Source organism: Dermacentor albipictus, chromosome 2, assembly GCF_038994185.2.
Source record: "Dermacentor albipictus isolate Rhodes 1998 colony chromosome 2, USDA_Dalb.pri_finalv2, whole genome shotgun sequence".
NCBI classification, from domain to species: domain Eukaryota; kingdom Metazoa; phylum Arthropoda; class Arachnida; order Ixodida; family Ixodidae; genus Dermacentor; species Dermacentor albipictus.
In genome coordinates, this window is record NC_091822.1 from 127922960 (window position 1) to 127940146 (window position 17187).

Genomic DNA, 17187 nt, shown 5'->3' on the forward strand with positions numbered 1-17187 from the left:
CTGTCGCGGTTCGGACTCTCTCCCCTGACAACGCTTCGCCTCGCTCCCTCCGCAGAATCAAGCGTCCTTCCTTTCTTTAGATCACTATCTCTCTATCTCTCTGCCCGTGCCGATCACGGCGTTTGGCTGGCGTGCATCATTTCCCCCTCCGGGATACCGAGTTCTTTGGTTCGCTCCGCTTGCTCAGGCGCACGTTTCATTGCTGCGCCGAACGCCGCGTTGCTCGACCATATGGCTCGACGCTCACCGCGTCTGATGCGGGGCGCCTCGTAAGTGATGGCTGCCCTGTAGCCCATTGTCTTACACCCATTGGCGGGTCGACGGGAACGCTATCGCGTTCCACTCTTGAAGGCGAAGCTTAAGCGTCCTCCAATTTTTTTCTCACCCTTGGCGTGGTCGCCCTTTTGAGTCCTACTTCGGCCAGGAATCAACAGTGTTTTTTCCGTTTGTGCAGTGCTGGATGTCGTCGGAGATAAACTGTTTCAGCTAATTTAAGGCAACTGTTCTCTTGCGTGCCCCCTCCCCCTCCTTTCCTTTTGTTGCGTGAGCGCGCGCGTAGCGGCGTGATATATTATGCGAGGCGATGGCTGACGTGGCCCTTTGGCTCGGTAAGCCTGAACCTGCGGTGGTTGGTGCACCCCTGAAATACTGTAGACGCTCGATATGGGAACCACCGAAATTGGCAGTATGACGAGTAGACTCTGTGACCATGATGAAGGACTGGTTGCTGAACAGGATTCACAGAGCGCTCACAAAATGCACGTTATTATTATTTTTTTTACGAATGGGTTTTAACGTTCCTGGTTCTGCACTGTCACTACATACGTACGTCCGAATGGTGGACATTTAAAAAACTTTATCGGGACATTTAGAACCCAACAGGTGAATAATGTGACAGATCGACTGTAGAAATGGGTAAACATAGGAGCGGTCGTGCTCAATCACGGGAAACTGAAAATGCTGCTTTCTAATCGGATGGGTTTCGAACAAAGCAGTACCGCAAAAAGCCTTCAGGTAAGCCAAAGGCCAAAAGCGTAGTAAATGATCTGCATTAAGGTCACGTAAATATGATCGTCCAGTTACCATGCGATCTTGTGCATCTTGCAGAATTTCGACATCCTTTCTGGAGCCCTGAAAACTGGAATACTCTCATAAATAATTTAGACAAAGTGCCGTTTTTGTGCTAAAAAAATCAAATCACTTGTATTCTTTCAGATCGTGCTGCATTTCGTACTTCACAATCTGACAGTAAACGCCGAATTTCAGCTGTCATCATCCGCTGTTATGTAATGGATGGATGGATGCAAAACTTTAATGAAGGTCCTGAGGTACGCGACTCAGCGTTGTCAGGATTGGGGGCTTAATCCCATCGTCCGTGGTCCTTTGCCAAGATTGGAGTACGGCATGAATTCGGAGGTAGCTGGCCCATGCCGTCGTCCAACTTATTTACGCTGAGATCGTTGATGAAGTGAAGAACTGCTTCTCATCGAGAACGAGGAAAAGGGGTTTATTTACAGAAGTTAAATCAGTCTAACATGACTGCTTGAGAAAAAGAGTAACAGTTCAACATGACTGCATGAGAGAAGTGACTCAGTCTAACATGACTGCTCAAGAGAAGTGTGTCCTCAGCATTCGCACAACCACAGTTTTTATACACTCGATCCGCCGGTCCTACGACGCGGCGACTGTTCGTTTACACATCACCAACTCGCAGCTGCTCTGAAGATCAGTTTACGTACACAAAGGCAACCGCGCTCTGTACACAGAGGCAACCGCGCGGGGTGCCGTTCCGGGAAACTATCGTTGCCGATCGAGCGTCGCTCGTTGTTCCCTGCCACTCCGAACCGTGAGAAGCACAAAAATACGTCGTCCCCACGGCAGCTTGTCCAGGCGTGTCAAATCAGCTCCGCGTTGGGGAACTCTGGAATCATTGTCCACGCACCGAACTCGTCCCGTCACAATGTCGAAGGGGCTGGAGGAAGGCGGCGGATTCCAGCGCAAAGGCCGCTTCTTTGAACGCCTCCCAGCTGCAGCGACGGAGAGGGAGAGGTGCGCGTCTTGCACCCCTTGTCGTAATCGGGCGGCAAGGTGGCAATCTTGCTTCGAAGCTCGCCATTCTTGACAGCGCCTCCATGGGCCGGAAAGTCTCGACTGTCTAGCGCTGACAACCGCTAGGCAGGAAGAGAACGGCTGCTGGTCAGGGGGGGATTGATGTCTTGGCTCGCAGCGACCACTTGTGCATTGATGTCACCACCCCAAAACATCCAACAAGGACAGGCAACTGCAAAATGAAGCCCACAACACGGCTCTGCGCCGAGATGACGTGCATTGGCTCTCACTTTAGACTCGCTAGGCTTCAAAAAAAAAAAAAACAACAACAACATAAGTGCAGAAACAAAAAAAATGCTACATTTCAATATGCCAATTTCTGAAGCAAATTCCTGCTGACAAATTCAGCAATTAATGGAGGGAATTCTGCTGAATGAGAGGGGATTTTCTTCGCCTAAAGAAAAGCTAACACTAGTAACCCTAAAATTTAGGCGGGACCCCCAAACGCAGAATTCAAATTAGCCTGCTCAAACCATCCGCATTGCTATGCAACTTTCCCTTCTTATATCTAACGGAGAAGTTGTACTCTTGGAGAGTGAGGCTCCATCGGAGCAAGCGGCCGTTTTTGTGTGACATTTGATTGAGCCACGTCAGAGGACAGTGGTCGGTCTCGAAGATGAACTTCACTCCGTACAAGTAACACGACAACTTCTGGGCGGCCCAAACCAAACAAGCGCATTCCTTCTCTGAAGCGCTGTAGGCTTCCTCTCTTACATTTAGTTTACGGCTGGCGTAGAGGATAGGATGCTCCTCGTTATCGTCGCCGACCTGACTAAGTACCACGCCCATACCTCTGTCGCTTGCGTCGCATTGAACTATGAATTCCTTTGTGTAGTCTGGCGCGCGAAGCACAGGGCGAGAAACCAATAGCGTTTTCAAACTTTGGAAAGCGTTCTCTTTGTCCTTATCCCAGTGTACGTTACTCGGTGCTCCCTTTCGGAGGGCGTCTGTTAATGGACTTGCCAATTGCGAGTAATTCGGAATGTACCGTTGATAGTACCCCACAAGTCCCAAAAATGAACGAAGGTCCGTTTTCGGGCGCGGCTGAGAAAATTCTCCAATCGTAGCTATTTTCAGCTCAGCCGGCCGCCTCATGTCCTGACCGACAACATGGCCCAGATAAGTAACCTGTGAACAACCGAACCTACACTTTTCCGCTTTCATCGTTAAGCCGGCTTCAAACGTACGAAGCCTCGCATTCCTGTCGTAATAGACTTTGGCGTTCATTTGAGCTATTGCCATGTTCTTTCCGACTAATTTCTGGGTTGCGCTTAGCCGTTCCAGTAAATTTAGCACGTATTCAACCAATGTTGGACTCTCCCCTCTTTCCTCCCACATCTCTCTTAACATTCTCAGTGGAGAATGGAGTGTCCTCCCATACACTAGTTCTGCTGGTGAGAACCCTGTCGCCTCATGTGGAACCGTTCGCAAAGCAAACAAAGTTGCCGGCAGACAGTTCTCCCAGTCCTCCTTGTGCTCGTAACAGAGCGCACGCAAAACTCGCTTAAGCACCGAATGCCACCTCTCTACACTGTTTGACTGAGGGTGATAGACAGAACTGTGTATTAACTTTACCCCGCACTTTTGCAAGAATGTGGAAGTCAGTGCGCTCGTGAATACTGACCCTTGATCTGCCTGAATTTCGGCTGGAAACCCAACTCGTGCAAACACTGTCAAAAGCGCGTCTACTACTTCGGTGGAGCTGAGCTCTTTCAAAGGGATTGCTTCTGGAAACTTGGTAGCCGGACACAGCATGGTAAACAAGTACCTGTAGCCTGATTTTGTTTTTGGAAGAGGCCCTACCGTGTCTATTACAAGTCGTCTGAAAGGCTCTGTTATTAAGGGCACTACCTTCAGTGGAGCTTTACAAGTCTCTCCTGGTTTACCAGAACGCTGGCAGGCGTCGCATGATCTTACAAAGTTTTCTACATCTTTGAAACAGCCAGGCCAGTAGTATTCCATAAGCAATCTTTCCTTTGATTTGTTTATGCCTAGGTGGCCGGACCACCCATTTCCATGACAAAGACTCAAAAGGTCCTCCCTATACTTAGTAGGTATGACTAACTGATCTAAAATCTTACCCTTTCGATCTCTGTAATGCCGATACAACAATCCTCCTTTCTCATGTATCGTTACGTTGCGCCTAGCAATGCCTTCTTTAGCTGTGTCACGTAATTTAGCTAAGCTCTCATCATTCTTTTGCTCAGCTGCCAGTGACTCTCTATCCACGCGTAAGAGTTGATCGAAGTTCTTTGAGGCCGGTGATAATAACGACCCTGTCTCGCTTGTGAGCGCGTCTGCTTGCTCTTCCTGCAGGCTAGAACTCTGACACTCTAGTGCTACGCTCTCATTGAGCTGGTCAGCTGGCAGGCTCTCCTCAACTGTTCTTTTGTCCCTCGGGCCTAGCTCGGATTCGGGTATTGAAGTTATGCCCTTTTCTGCTTCCGCTGGAGGAGCTTGAGCCTTTTCAGCCGAAAGCGCCGCGATCTTACGAGCTTGGCCTCGGGTCAATGCCTGTACTATGCCCTCTCCCAGTTTGAGCCCTCTGTCACGCAGTAACTGATTCGAACGATTCGAAAAGATGTAGGGATACTGCAGTGACAAAAATTTGGAAACTGCAGCCTCAGTCTCTAGCTCCCCGAATGGTCCACTGATTTTGACTTTGGCCATGGGCAGACACACGCTGTGTTCTTCTACAACCTGTTTTATCCACGCTACTTCTCCGGTGAAGTCATCTACCATCACGTAAGACGGATGGACAATGTCCAGCGTGGCGGCACTGTCTCTTAGCACTCGGCATGGTTTTCCATTAACTTGCAGGTCGTGGAGATATGGACTTAAAAGTTCCATATTCTCATCCTTTTCCTCCACGTAGGAAAAAACTACGCTAGACTTCTCGCAGTTTACAGCTATATGTCCCAGTTTGTGGCATTTGTAACAGCGAATTGGTCTAACAGATTCGAATTTTCTTTTCTGTTCTTTTTGTGCGGTTTCTCCGTTAAGTTTCTCCTCGCTCTTTTCTGCGGGCTTTTCCGCCATGTCTACAGGCTCGGATCGTCTAGTTTGCGCACCCTTTTTGAACGGAAATGGTTTCCGCGGTCCATTTCGACCGTCCCAGTTTCCCTCCTCGGCGTTCAATTTTCTACGGGTTGCGTACTCTTCGGCTAATTCAGCAGCCCTTTCCACAGTGTTTACATTACCTCTGTCTTGCACCCACAGTTTCACAGCTTGGGGGATGGTTTTGTAAAACTGCTCTAGACACATGCATTCAATGATCATGTCTCTGCTGTCGTACGCTTCCGCGCTTTTAAGCCACTCGACTAGGTTGGCCTTTAAGCTATACGCAAACTCCGGATAGCCCTCGCTATCTTTCTTGCCTGTGCTCCTAAACCTTTGCCGAAAAGCTTCGGCTGAAAGGCGGTATTTCTTCAGGAGACTAGCCTTAACTTTCGCATAATCATATGCATCCTGCACACTCAATCTGGCGATTACTTCCGCCGCCTCACACGGCAACATAGACAGCAACCGTTGTGGCCATGTACTCGGACCGAAGTTCATCTTTTCGCAAGTCCTTTCAAAATTGCTTAGGAACAAGCCTATGTCGGTCCCGACCTCAAATGGCTTTAATAGCCTGTCCATGCGGTACGATTCTGCCTCACTTGATCGACCCAGAGCGCCTTCACTTCCTTGAGACAACTCCAAACGTCTGTTTTCAAGTTCAAGTTGCATTTTTCTTAACTCGCGATCTTTATCGCGTTCCTCTCTCTCTTGTTTTTCTCTGTCCCGTTCTTCTCTTTCTCTTTCCCGTTTCTCTCTCTTTTTGAGAAGTTCCAATCCCATTTCAATATCTTGCTCACTGGCCTGATTGGAAATTAGCTCCAATAATTCCGATTTGAGCATTTCCTTGCGTACATCTAGGCCCAGTTCCTCACCAACAATCAACAACTCGTCTCTCAGCAGTGTCCTTAACTCCATGACTGCTGCTTTACTGCCTTGATTCTGCTCTCTAAATCTAGCTAGGAAAACACAACCTAGCTAAGACACAACAATCTAGCTTCCCTACTGTTCTAAACAGAACAACCACAAAATGAAGCCTAGAGAGTCAAAGCAAAAACCAAGCACTCATCGCAGATACAGCACCATGTCGCAAAGTCCACCTCACCGCTGTCAGCTAGTTGTCAGGATTGGGGGCTTAATCCCATCGTCCGTGGTCCTTTGCCAAGATTGGAGTACGGCATGAATTCGGAGGTAGCTGGCCCATGCCGTCGTCCAACTTATTTACGCTGAGATCGTTGATGAAGTGAAGAACTGCTTCTCATCGAGAACGAGGAAAAGGGGTTTATTTACAGAAATTAAATCAGTCTAACATGACTGCTTGAGAAAAAGAGTAACAGTTCAACATGACTGCATGAGAGAAGTGACTCAGTCTAACATGACTGCTCATGAGAAGTGTGTCCTCAGCATTCGCACAACCACAGTTTTTATACACTCGATCCGCCGGTCCTACGACGCGGCGACTGTTCGTTTACACATCACCAACTCGCAGCTGCTCTGAAGATCAGTTTACGTACACAAAGGCAACCGCGCTCTGTACACAGAGGCAACCGCGCGGGGTGCCGTTCCGGGAAACTATCGTTGCCGATCGAGCGTCGCTCGTTGTTCCCTGCCACTCCGAACCGTGAGAAGCACAAAAATACGTCGTCCCCACGGCAGCTTGTCCAGGCGTGTCAAATCAGCTCCGCGTTGGGGAACTCTGGAATCATTGTCCACGCACCGAACTCGTCCCGTCACAATGTCGAAGGGGCTGGAGGAAGGCGGCGGATTCCAGCGCAAAGGCCGCTTCTTTGAACGCCTCCCAGCTGCAGCGACGGAGAGGGAGAGGTGCGCGTCTTGCACCCCTTGTCGTAATCGGGCGGCAAGGTGGCAATCTTGCTTCGAAGCTCGCCATTCTTGACAGCGTGCTGCGGGCCGCTCTCACGTTGGGACAGTCAGGCCATGCCCGACCGCTGCATCGTGGGCCCTCTGGACAGCCCATAGTTGCGCCCCGGCATCGGGGCTCTTGGTAGCGGAGAGCCACTTGTCCTCATTGATTTGTTTTGTACCTCGTAACGAGGGGCAACGCCAGAGCATATGGTCTAGGCTAGCAATGTCATTGCAGTGCCTGCAAGAACTAGTGGCATAGGTGTCGGGATAAAGCTTGTGGAATGAAGCCGGGCTGGGATACGAGCCTGTTTGCAATAATCTCAGGGTCAATGCCTGCGCTCTATTTAACTTCTTGTGTGAAGACACACTCTCACGTGGTTTCCCGCTCACATGGGATCTATCATGGGAGGCCCCACAAGCCTCAACGAGCTGGCCCACTCCAAGGCGCGAGGTCTCGCTTTCCGCGACCATGGAGAACTCCAACGCCGGCCCGCAGTGGTGGAGAACAGAGATCAACCGAAACACATACAATAAAATTGCGCAGCACTTTTATCTCGGCAGGAGAGACTTCCCGCTGTTATATAAGTACATTAGTAACGTAAACGCCCACTACACAATGCTTGTAAATTCACAGTTTATACCTGACTCACACGTAACCTAGACAAACGTGAGGCGTTTCGATAAACCATCTACGCCTTGCTAGCGTACATCATAGTGTCGCAAAAACGCCAACCCTACTTAAATTGAATCACAAGTTTTGGCGACAACTTAAGCCACTCTATATAGCATGATTTAGCGGAAATTTAGCGACTTTCTTGTCTCACTTTAGCGACACACCTGAAAAAATTATTATGGCAGCACAGCCTACGAGATACCGACCGACCGAAGGACGCGTAACCATGGGGGTGGGATCGGCTGGGAAAAGAAGGTTTCGCCTTATACAGGGTGTCCCAACTATCATGCACTAGGAGGGGAATATATGCAAATGCAACCTAGCTGGACAGAACCAAGGCAGTTTTGTATGCCGCCGCTTCTAGATACTCAGATTATTTTTGCATTCCGCCTAATTACATAATCAATCTTCAGTAATTAATCTGTTCTCAACTATTATAATTAGATGAAAAGTGCCAAAGGCAAAATTGTAGAGTAGCATGAAAAGCTCCCGATACAGCTTTCTGTAGCTCAATACGTGCTACACGAACGAGTTCTTCCGAGCGTGAAAGAAGCCCGCGAATACATGCTAAGTGCCTCGAGCGGCCAGTCGCACGGCTATTTCACCGTCCGTCGACACCGACCTTGCGACGGCAAATTGAGCGGTGTCGTCGGGCTATATATGTAGGGATTTTGTATATCCGTTACTGCAAAAGTTGTGGCAACGATACAGTATAATACACAAGTTAAACCACAACCACGGGCTTCCGGCGCGGAAGCCCGCGGCGATGCGTTCCGACTTGTGAACGCATCCGAAGGACGGCACAAAGCCCATTTTAGAGCTCACAGATGCTGTCGCCAGTAATATATTTTCCTTTGCTTTTACGTTACCAACTTGAAGTAGCAACATGCGCAGATGGTCGTGACGTTGCGAACGAGAACGTGCTATTAACTGCTGTGAAGCCAAGTGTAACTACCTGTTGCGGCCGGCAACAGGAACGAAATGCCATCAAGTAAGTACACTGACTCAGTTGGTCTTACTGAGCTGCTTATCCCATTCGACCATCAACGTCCTACAGATGTCGAGCGGGACATTCGAACGTCCATAGGACATATCTTAGAAGCCTGTGGATCATTCTTGTATGTCCATGGGATCGTCCCATGCGCACGAATTGGCGTTCGCAGTAACGTACCACGAACGCCAAAATGGTATATTCGGACGTCCAAGAGATGTTTAAGTATGGATTATTTTCATTGCAGAGTCCCGAATACGTCTTAAGGACATTTTTGTCAGGGCGTAGGATGCTTCTGGGACATTGTGTTACCAATCATCCAAAGGGCGTTAGTGGGACATTTGGTTATGAATCTAGGATATCCACAGAACGCATCCTTATTGATTATAAATTAACATCATAGGGACGTTCCTCATGATGTGCCCTAGCAGTGCAGAACGCCTGTTTCAATTTATATACCTCTAACAAAGTAAGTTTGGCTTGGTTTTGTCTTGATTGTGGGGCAATGATGAAAAAGGATTTGGTGGTTCTTGAAGGTCCATTCAAGTGGTCCAATAAGGCGACCAAACATTTTTGTCATGCAAAAGAGGAAGCATCAGGAGACAGGCCACGAATACAGCCCACCACATCTCAAAGCACGCTATAAAGAAGGCTGTAGTGCAGCTAAGTATTGTGCACATAATTCCCTGCTACGGTAAGCTAGTACATTACATACAACTTGATAAAAATGCATTAATTCAAAACACATAGACATGCACGCTATACTTCTTTGTGCTAACAGGAACGAAACTACAGAACTAAGTTCTGCAGGCTGCTGAATCATTTGGCAATCTCATTAAATAAAGCATTTGTTTCAATAAAACTGTTGCAGGAAGATCTCGAGTTCAACTCTCAAACGCAGTCAGCAGTTTTCAGTAAAGCACATCAATACAAACAAATAAAACTCAATATTTTCTTCACACAAGCTCACCTATGAGAAGTTATTTATGACGCACCATGGCTAGTAAAAATGCATATGAATGAAAAATGTTTGCACATGCACTTTGGGTAGTAAGATAATTTAAGAATTGGCAGTGGGGCCACTACGGAAGTTATCACGAGGCTTGCTGAGGGCTCACTTCCGTGGTCGCAGGCACATTAATGCAAAATTTGCTGAACATTTCAGATATGTTAGCCATTTTAAGTTGCCAGAGCCTTTCCCTAGGCCATATTCAGTAGTTACGCACAGTAACACGAGTTATGCTAAACATGCCACAACTACATTAGGAGATAACGAAACTACTGGAGGATAGTTCATCGGTCATATATAGACACAAACAGCTGCTGTATGATCATTCATTTATAAAGTAAATGCGCTATGCATCCAAGTTCTGGTAAAGATTACCAGAGCAAAAATTGACATTTTCATGTAGTGACTACACCATTTCAGCTGAGCTAATATTTTGCAGATGCACCTCTGCAGGTAAAAGAGCTTGAAAAGCCTTTTGCAAGGGTAGGGGGTACAATTAAACTTAGTAGGAGGGCTACTGCGGGCTGGCTCACTTCAACGGTTGCAGGCACATTAATGCAATATTTGCTGGGTAATTCACAGGTGTCTTAGCCATGAAGGAAGCTACTCCAGATTTTCTGCGGGCGTGCTTCAGTGGTCGCATATAGTAAATGTACTAAAGATTTGATAGATACATTGGTCATTAATGAAATTACTAAAAGATCACTTAAGCAGTTGCAGACACGACCATTACTGCAGAGTTCACAGGTACAAAAGCACTTACAAGGCACTTGCTTCGACACAAAACCAAACTGATTTCACAGGTACTAGAAGTAACAAGATGCTTGCTGTACTTGAGTGGTCACAAAAACAAATGCATTCTAAATGTTCACAGGCTCGAATGCTTCTAAGCAAGTAAACAGAAGCTGCATGCGACCTTTCCGGGGTCGCAGCCAAATATTGCTGAAGCTGTCACAGGTACCTTAGCGACCACACAATTGACTTGCAGCATGCTCGCTTCAGCAGTCATACACAGAAAAATGAAGTATATGAGTTGCATCAAAAGCTAACAGAGCATTTGTGTGGGCTTGCTTCAGCGGTCACACACAAACGCAAGTACATGCTAAAAATTCACGGGTATCAGACAGCCTCTATGGAAGTTACCAGAGGCAGAGCGTGGCTGTTCTTCCATGGCAGCAGATACAAATACTTCTGAAAAGATCGCAGGTATCTCGGCGATTAAACATTTTACTAAGACTCACTGCGGGCAGGCTCAGCGGTCGCAGACAACTACATTGCAGTTCACATGTAATAAGAAATTCAGTGGGGCATTTCTGCGGATATGCTTGAACAATCACGGAGACAAAAATGAAACCAGGGTTCGCAGGTGCATCGGCCCATAAGGAATTCGCCACATGCTGGGTGAAGCCTTTCATCCATGGCTTGTCAGGATTGGGGGCTCAATCCCATCGTCCGTGGTCCTTTGCCAAGATTGGAGTACGGCATGAATTCGGAGGTAGTTGGCCCATGCCGTCGTCCAACTTATTTACGCTGAGATCGTTGATGAAGTGAAGAACTGCTTCTCAATGAGAACGAGGAAAAGGGTTTATTTACAGAAATTAAATCAGTCTAACATGACTGCATGAGAGAAGTGACTCAGTCTAACATGACTGCTCAAGAGAAGTGTGTCCTCAGCATTCGCACAACCACAGTTTTTATACACTCGATCCGCCGGTCCTACGACGCGGCGACTCTTCGTTTTCACATCACCAACTCGCAGCTGCTCTGAAGATCAGTTTACGTACACAACGGCAACCACGCTCTGTACACAGAGGCAACCGCACGGGGTGCCGTTCCGGGAAACTATCGTTGCCGATCGAGCGTCGCTCATTGTTCCGAGCCACTCCGAACCGTGAGAAGCACAAAAATACGGCGTCCCCACGGCAGCTTGACCAGGCGTGTCAAATCAGCTCCGCGTTGGGGAACTCTGGAATCATTGTCCACACACCGAACTCGTCCCGTCACAATGTCGATGGGGCTGGAGGAAGGAAGCGGGTTCCAGCGCAAAGGCCGCTTCTTTGAACGCCTCCCAGCTGCAGCGACGGAGAGGGAGAGGTGCGCGTCTTGCACCCCTTGTCGTAATCGGGTGGCAAGGTGGCAATCTTGTTGCGCAACTCGCCATTCTTGACAGCGCCTCCATGGCCCGAAAAGTCTCGACTGTCTAGCGCTGACAACCGCTAGGCAGGAAGAGAACGGCTGCTGGTCAGGGGGGGATTGATGTCTTGGCTCGCAGCGACCACTTGTGCATTGATGTCACCGCCCCAAAACATCCAACAAGGACAGGCAACTGCAAAATGAACCCCACAATACGGCTCTGCGCCGAGATGACGTGCATTGGCTCTCACTTTAGACTCGCTAGGCTTCAAAAAAAAACAACAACATAAGTGCAGAAACAAAAAAAAATGCTGCATTTCACTATGCCAATTTCTGAAGCAAATTCCTGCTGACAAATTCAGCAATCATGGAGGGAATCCTGCTAAATGAGAGGGGATCTTCTCCGCTTAATAAATTTAACACTAGTAACCCTAAAATTTAGGCGGGGCCCCCAAACGCAGAATTCAAATTAGCCTGCTCAAACCATCCGCATTGCTATGCAACTTTCCCTTCTTATATCTAACGGAGAAGTTGTACTCTTGGAGAGTGAGGCTCCATCGGAGCAAGCGGCCGTTTTTGTGTGACATTTGATTGAGCCACGTCAGAGGACAGTGGTCGGTCTCGAAGATGAACTTCGCTCCGTACAAGTAACACGACAACTTCTGGGCGGCCCAAACCAAACAAGCGCATTCCTTCTCTGAAGCGCTGTAGGCTTCCTCTCTTACATTTAGTTTACGGCTGGCGTAGAGGATAGGATGCTCCTCGTTATCGTCGCCGACCTGACTAAGTACCACGCCCATACCTCTGTCGCTTGCGTCGCATTGAACTATGAATTCCTTTGTGTAGTCTGGCGCGCGAAGCACAGGGCGAGAAACCAATAGCCTTTTCAAACTTTGGAAAGCGTTCTCTTTGTCCTTATCCCAGTGTACGTTACTCGGTGCTCCCTTTCGGAGGGCGTCTGTTAATGGACTTGCCAATTGCGAGTAATTCGGAATGTACCGTTGATAGTACACCACAAGTCCCAAAAATGAACGAAGGTCTGTTTTCGGGCGCGGCTGAGAAAATTCTCCAATCGTAGCTATTTTCAGCTCAGCCGGCCGTCTCATGTCCTGACCGACAACATGGCCCAGATAAGTAACCTGCGAACAACCAAACCTACACTTTTCCGCTTTCATCGTTAAGTCAACTTTAAACGTACGAAGCCTCGCATTCTTGTCGTAATAGACTTTGGCGTTCATTTGAGCTATTGCCATGTTCTTTCCGACTAATTTCTGGGTTGCGCTTAGCCGTTCCAGTAAATTTAGCACGTATTCAACCACGGTTCGACTCTCCCCTCTTTCCTCCCACATCTCTCTTAACATTCTCAGTGGAGACCGGAGTGTCCTCCCATACACTAGTTCTGCTGGTGAGAACCCTGTCGCCTCATGTGGAACCGTTCGCAAAGCAAACAAAGTTGCCGGCAGACAGTTTTCCCAGTCCTCCTTGTGCTCGTAACAGAGCGCACGCAAAACTCGCTTAAGCACCGAATGCCACCTCTCTACGCTGTTTGACTGAGGGTGATAGACAGAACTGTGTATTAACTTTACCCCGCACTTTTGCAAGAATGTGGAAGTCAGTGCACTCGTGAATACTGACCCTTGATCTGCCTGAATTTCGGCTGGAAACCCAACTCGTGCAAACACTGTCAAAAGCGCGTCTACTACTTCAGTGGAGCTGAGCTCTTTCAAAGGGATTGCTTCTGGAAACTTGGTGGCCGGACACAGCATGGTAAACAAGTACCTGTAGCCTGATTTTGTTTTTGGAAGAGGCCCTACCGTGTCTATTACAAGTCGTCTGAAAGGCTCTGTTATTAAGGGCACTACCTTCAGTGGAGCTTTCCAAGTCTCTCCTGGTTTACCAGAACGCTGGCAGGCGTCGCATGATCTTACAAAGTTTTCTACATCTTTGAAACAGCCAGGCCAGTAGTATTCCATAAGCAATCTTTCCTTTGATTTGTTTATGCCTAGGTGGCCGGACCACCCATTTCCATGACAAAGACTCAAAAGGTCCTCCCTATACTTAGTAGGTATGACTAACTGATCTAAAATCCTACCCTTTCGATCTCTGTAATGCCGATACAACAAACCTCCTCTCTCATGTACCGTTACGTTGCGCCTAGCAATGCCTTCTTTAGCTGTGTCACGTAATTTAGCTAAGCTCTCATCATTCTTTTGCTCAGCTGCCAGTGACTCTCTATCCACGCGTAAGAGTTGATCAAAGTTCTTTGAGGCCGGTGATAATAACGACCCTGTCTCGCTTGTGAGCGCGTCTGCATGCTCTTCCTGCAGGCTAGAACTCTGACACTCTAGTGCTACGCTCTCATTGAGCTGGTCAGCTGGCAGGCTCTCCTCAACTGTTCTTTTGTCCCTCGGGCCTAGCTCGGATTCGGGTATCGAAGTTATCCCCTTTTCTGCTTCCGCTGGAGGAGCTTGAGCATTTTCAGCCGAAAGCGCCGCGATCTTACGAGCTTGGCCTCGGGTCAATGCCTGTACTATGCCCTCTCCCAGTTTGAGCCCTCTGTCACGCAGTAACTGATTCGAACGATTCGAAAAGATGTAGGGATACTGCAGTGACAAAAATTTGGAAACTGCAGCCTCAGTCTCTAGCTCCCCGAATGGTCCACTGATTTTGACTTTGGCCATGGGCAGACACACGCTGTGTTCTTCTACAACCTGTTTTATCCATGCTACTTCTCCGGTGAAGTCATCTACCATCACGTAAGACGGATGGACAATGTCCAGCGTGGCGGCACTGTCTCTTAGCACTCGGCATGGTTTTCCATTAACTTGCAGGTCGTGGAGATATGGACTTAAAAGTTCCATATTCTCATCTTTTTCCTCCACGTAGGAAAAAACTACGCTAGACTTCTCGCAGTTTACAGCTATATGTCCCAATTTGTGGCATTTGTAACAGCGAATTGGTCTAACAGATTCGAATTTTCTTTTCTGTTCTTTTTGTGCGGTTTCTCCGTTAAGTTTCTCCTCGCTCTTTTCTGCGGGCTTTTCTGCCATGTCTACAGGCTCGGATCGTCTAGTTTGCGCACCCTTTTTGAACGGAAATGGTTTCCGCGGTCCATTTCGACCGTCCCAGTTTCCCTCCTCGGCGTTCAATTTTCTACGGGTTGCGTACTCTTCGGCTAATTCAGCCGCCCTTTCCACAGTGTTTACATTACCTCTGTCTTGCACCCACAGTTTCACAGCTTGGGGGATGGTTTTGTAAAACTGCTCTAGACACATGCATTCAATGATCATGTCTCTGCTGTCGTACGCTTCCGCGCTTTTAAGCCACTCGACTAGGTTGGCCTTTAAGCTATACGCAAACTCCGGATAGCCCTCGCTATCTTTCTTGCCTGTGCTCCTAAACCTTTGCCGAAAAGCTTCGGCTGAAAGGCGGTATTTCTTCAGGAGACTAGCCTTAACTTTTGCATAATCATATGCATCATGCGCACTCAATCTGGCGATTACTTCCGCCGCCTCACACGGCAACATAGACAGCAACCGCTGTGGCCATGTACTCGGGCCGAAGTTCATCTTCTCGCAAGTCCTTTCAAAATTGCTTAGGAACAAGCCTATGTCGGTCCCGACCTCAAATGGCTTTAATAGCCTGTCCATGCGGTACGATTCTGCCTCACTTGATCGACCCAGAGCGCCTTCACTTCCTTGAGGCAACTCCAAGCGTTTGCTTTCAAGTTCAAGTTGCATTTTCCTTAACTGAAACTCGCGATCTTTATCGCGTTCCTCTCTCTCTCGGTTTTCTCTGTCCCGTTCTTCTCTTTCTTTTTCCCGTTTCTCTCTCTTTTTGAGAAGTTCCAATCCCATTTCAATATCTTGCTCACTGGCCTGATTGGAAATTAGCTCCAATAATTCCGATTTGAGCATTTCCTTGCGTACATCTAGGCCCAGTTCCTCACCAACAATCAACAACTCGTCTCTCAGCAATGTCCTTAACTCCATGACTGCTGCTTTACTGCCTTGATTCTGCTCTCTAAATCTAGCTAGGAAAACACAACCTAGCTAACACACAACAATCTAGCTTCCCTACTGTTCTAAACAGAACAACCACAAAATGAAGCCTAGAGAGTCAAAGCAAAAACCAAGCACTCACCGCAGATACAGCACCATGTCGCAAAGTCCATCTCACCGCTGTCAGCCAGTTGTCAGGATTGGGGGCTCAATCCCATCGTCCGTGGTCCTTTGCCAAGATTGGAGTACGGCATGAATTCGGAGGTAGCTGGCCCATGCCGTCGTCCAACTTATTTACGCTGAGATCGTTGATGAAGTGAAGAACTGCTTCTCAATGAGAACGAGGAAAAGGGTTTATTTACAGAAATTAAATCAGTCTAACATGACTGCATGAGAGAAGTGACTCAGTCTAACATGACTGCTCAAGAGAAGTGTGTCCTCAGCATTCGCACAACCACAGTTTTTATACACTCGATCCGCCGGTCCTACGACGCGGCGACTCTTCGTTTTCACATCACCAACTCGCAGCTGCTCTGAAGATCAGTTTACGTACACAACGGCAACCACGCTCTGTACACAGAGGCAACCGCACGGGGTGCCGTTCCGGGAAACTATCGTTGCCGATCGAGCGTCGCTCATTGTTCCGAGCCACTCCGAACCGTGAGAAGCACAAAAATACGGCGTCCCCACGGCAGCTTGACCAGGCGTGTCAAATCAGCTCCGCGTTGGGGAACTCTGGAATCATTGTCCACACACCGAACTCGTCCCGTCACAATGTCGATGGGGCTGGAGGAAGGAAGCGGGTTCCAGCGCAAAGGCCGCTTCTTTGAACGCCTCCCAGCTGCAGCGACGGAGAGGGAGAGGTGCGCGTCTTGCACCCCTTGTCGTAATCGGGTGGCAAGGTGGCAATCTTGTTGCGCAACTCGCCATTCTTGACAGGCTGCAGATGCCGAACACATCACGGGTACGCTACGCAATTTATTAGTCATCCTGTAGGATCGGTTTCAGTGGTCGCAGACACGAAAATGCACTGTTAAGATTAACGGTACTAAGAAAGTTAGCAAATTTGCGTGGTGCTGTTTTTGTGTTCATCATCAGCAAAGAATGATGTCGACACAAAGTGAGACGAAGCTGATGGCAGGAACACAGCATGGCTGTAAACTATGCAATGAAAACGTGTTAGAAATATGTACGAAAATTAGTATCCACTGTGTGCATGTCAACAACCTGCACTTTTAACAAGAATCTACTGGTTCTGACAGCAACTTTGTTTCTTTGTGCCTTTATACAAACTTGCTGAGCTAACAGTTATCAGAAAAGAAGTAATAATTTCAACTCTGAACAAAGA

The 17187-nt window shown here is 48.1% G+C and overlaps 1 protein-coding gene across 1 annotated transcript in view; it reads left to right on the forward strand.

The window, feature by feature from the left end:
- The first annotated feature begins 8546 nt into the window (after positions 1-8546).
- The window catches only part of LOC135897393 (monocarboxylate transporter 9-like), a 37391-nt gene continuing 28750 nt past the window's right edge, over positions 8547-17187 (forward strand). Inside the window, exon 1 of the mRNA XM_065426003.2 lies at positions 8547-8696. The gene's annotated coding sequence lies outside the window, so the exon portion shown is untranslated. The remainder of the gene's footprint in view (positions 8697-17187) is intronic.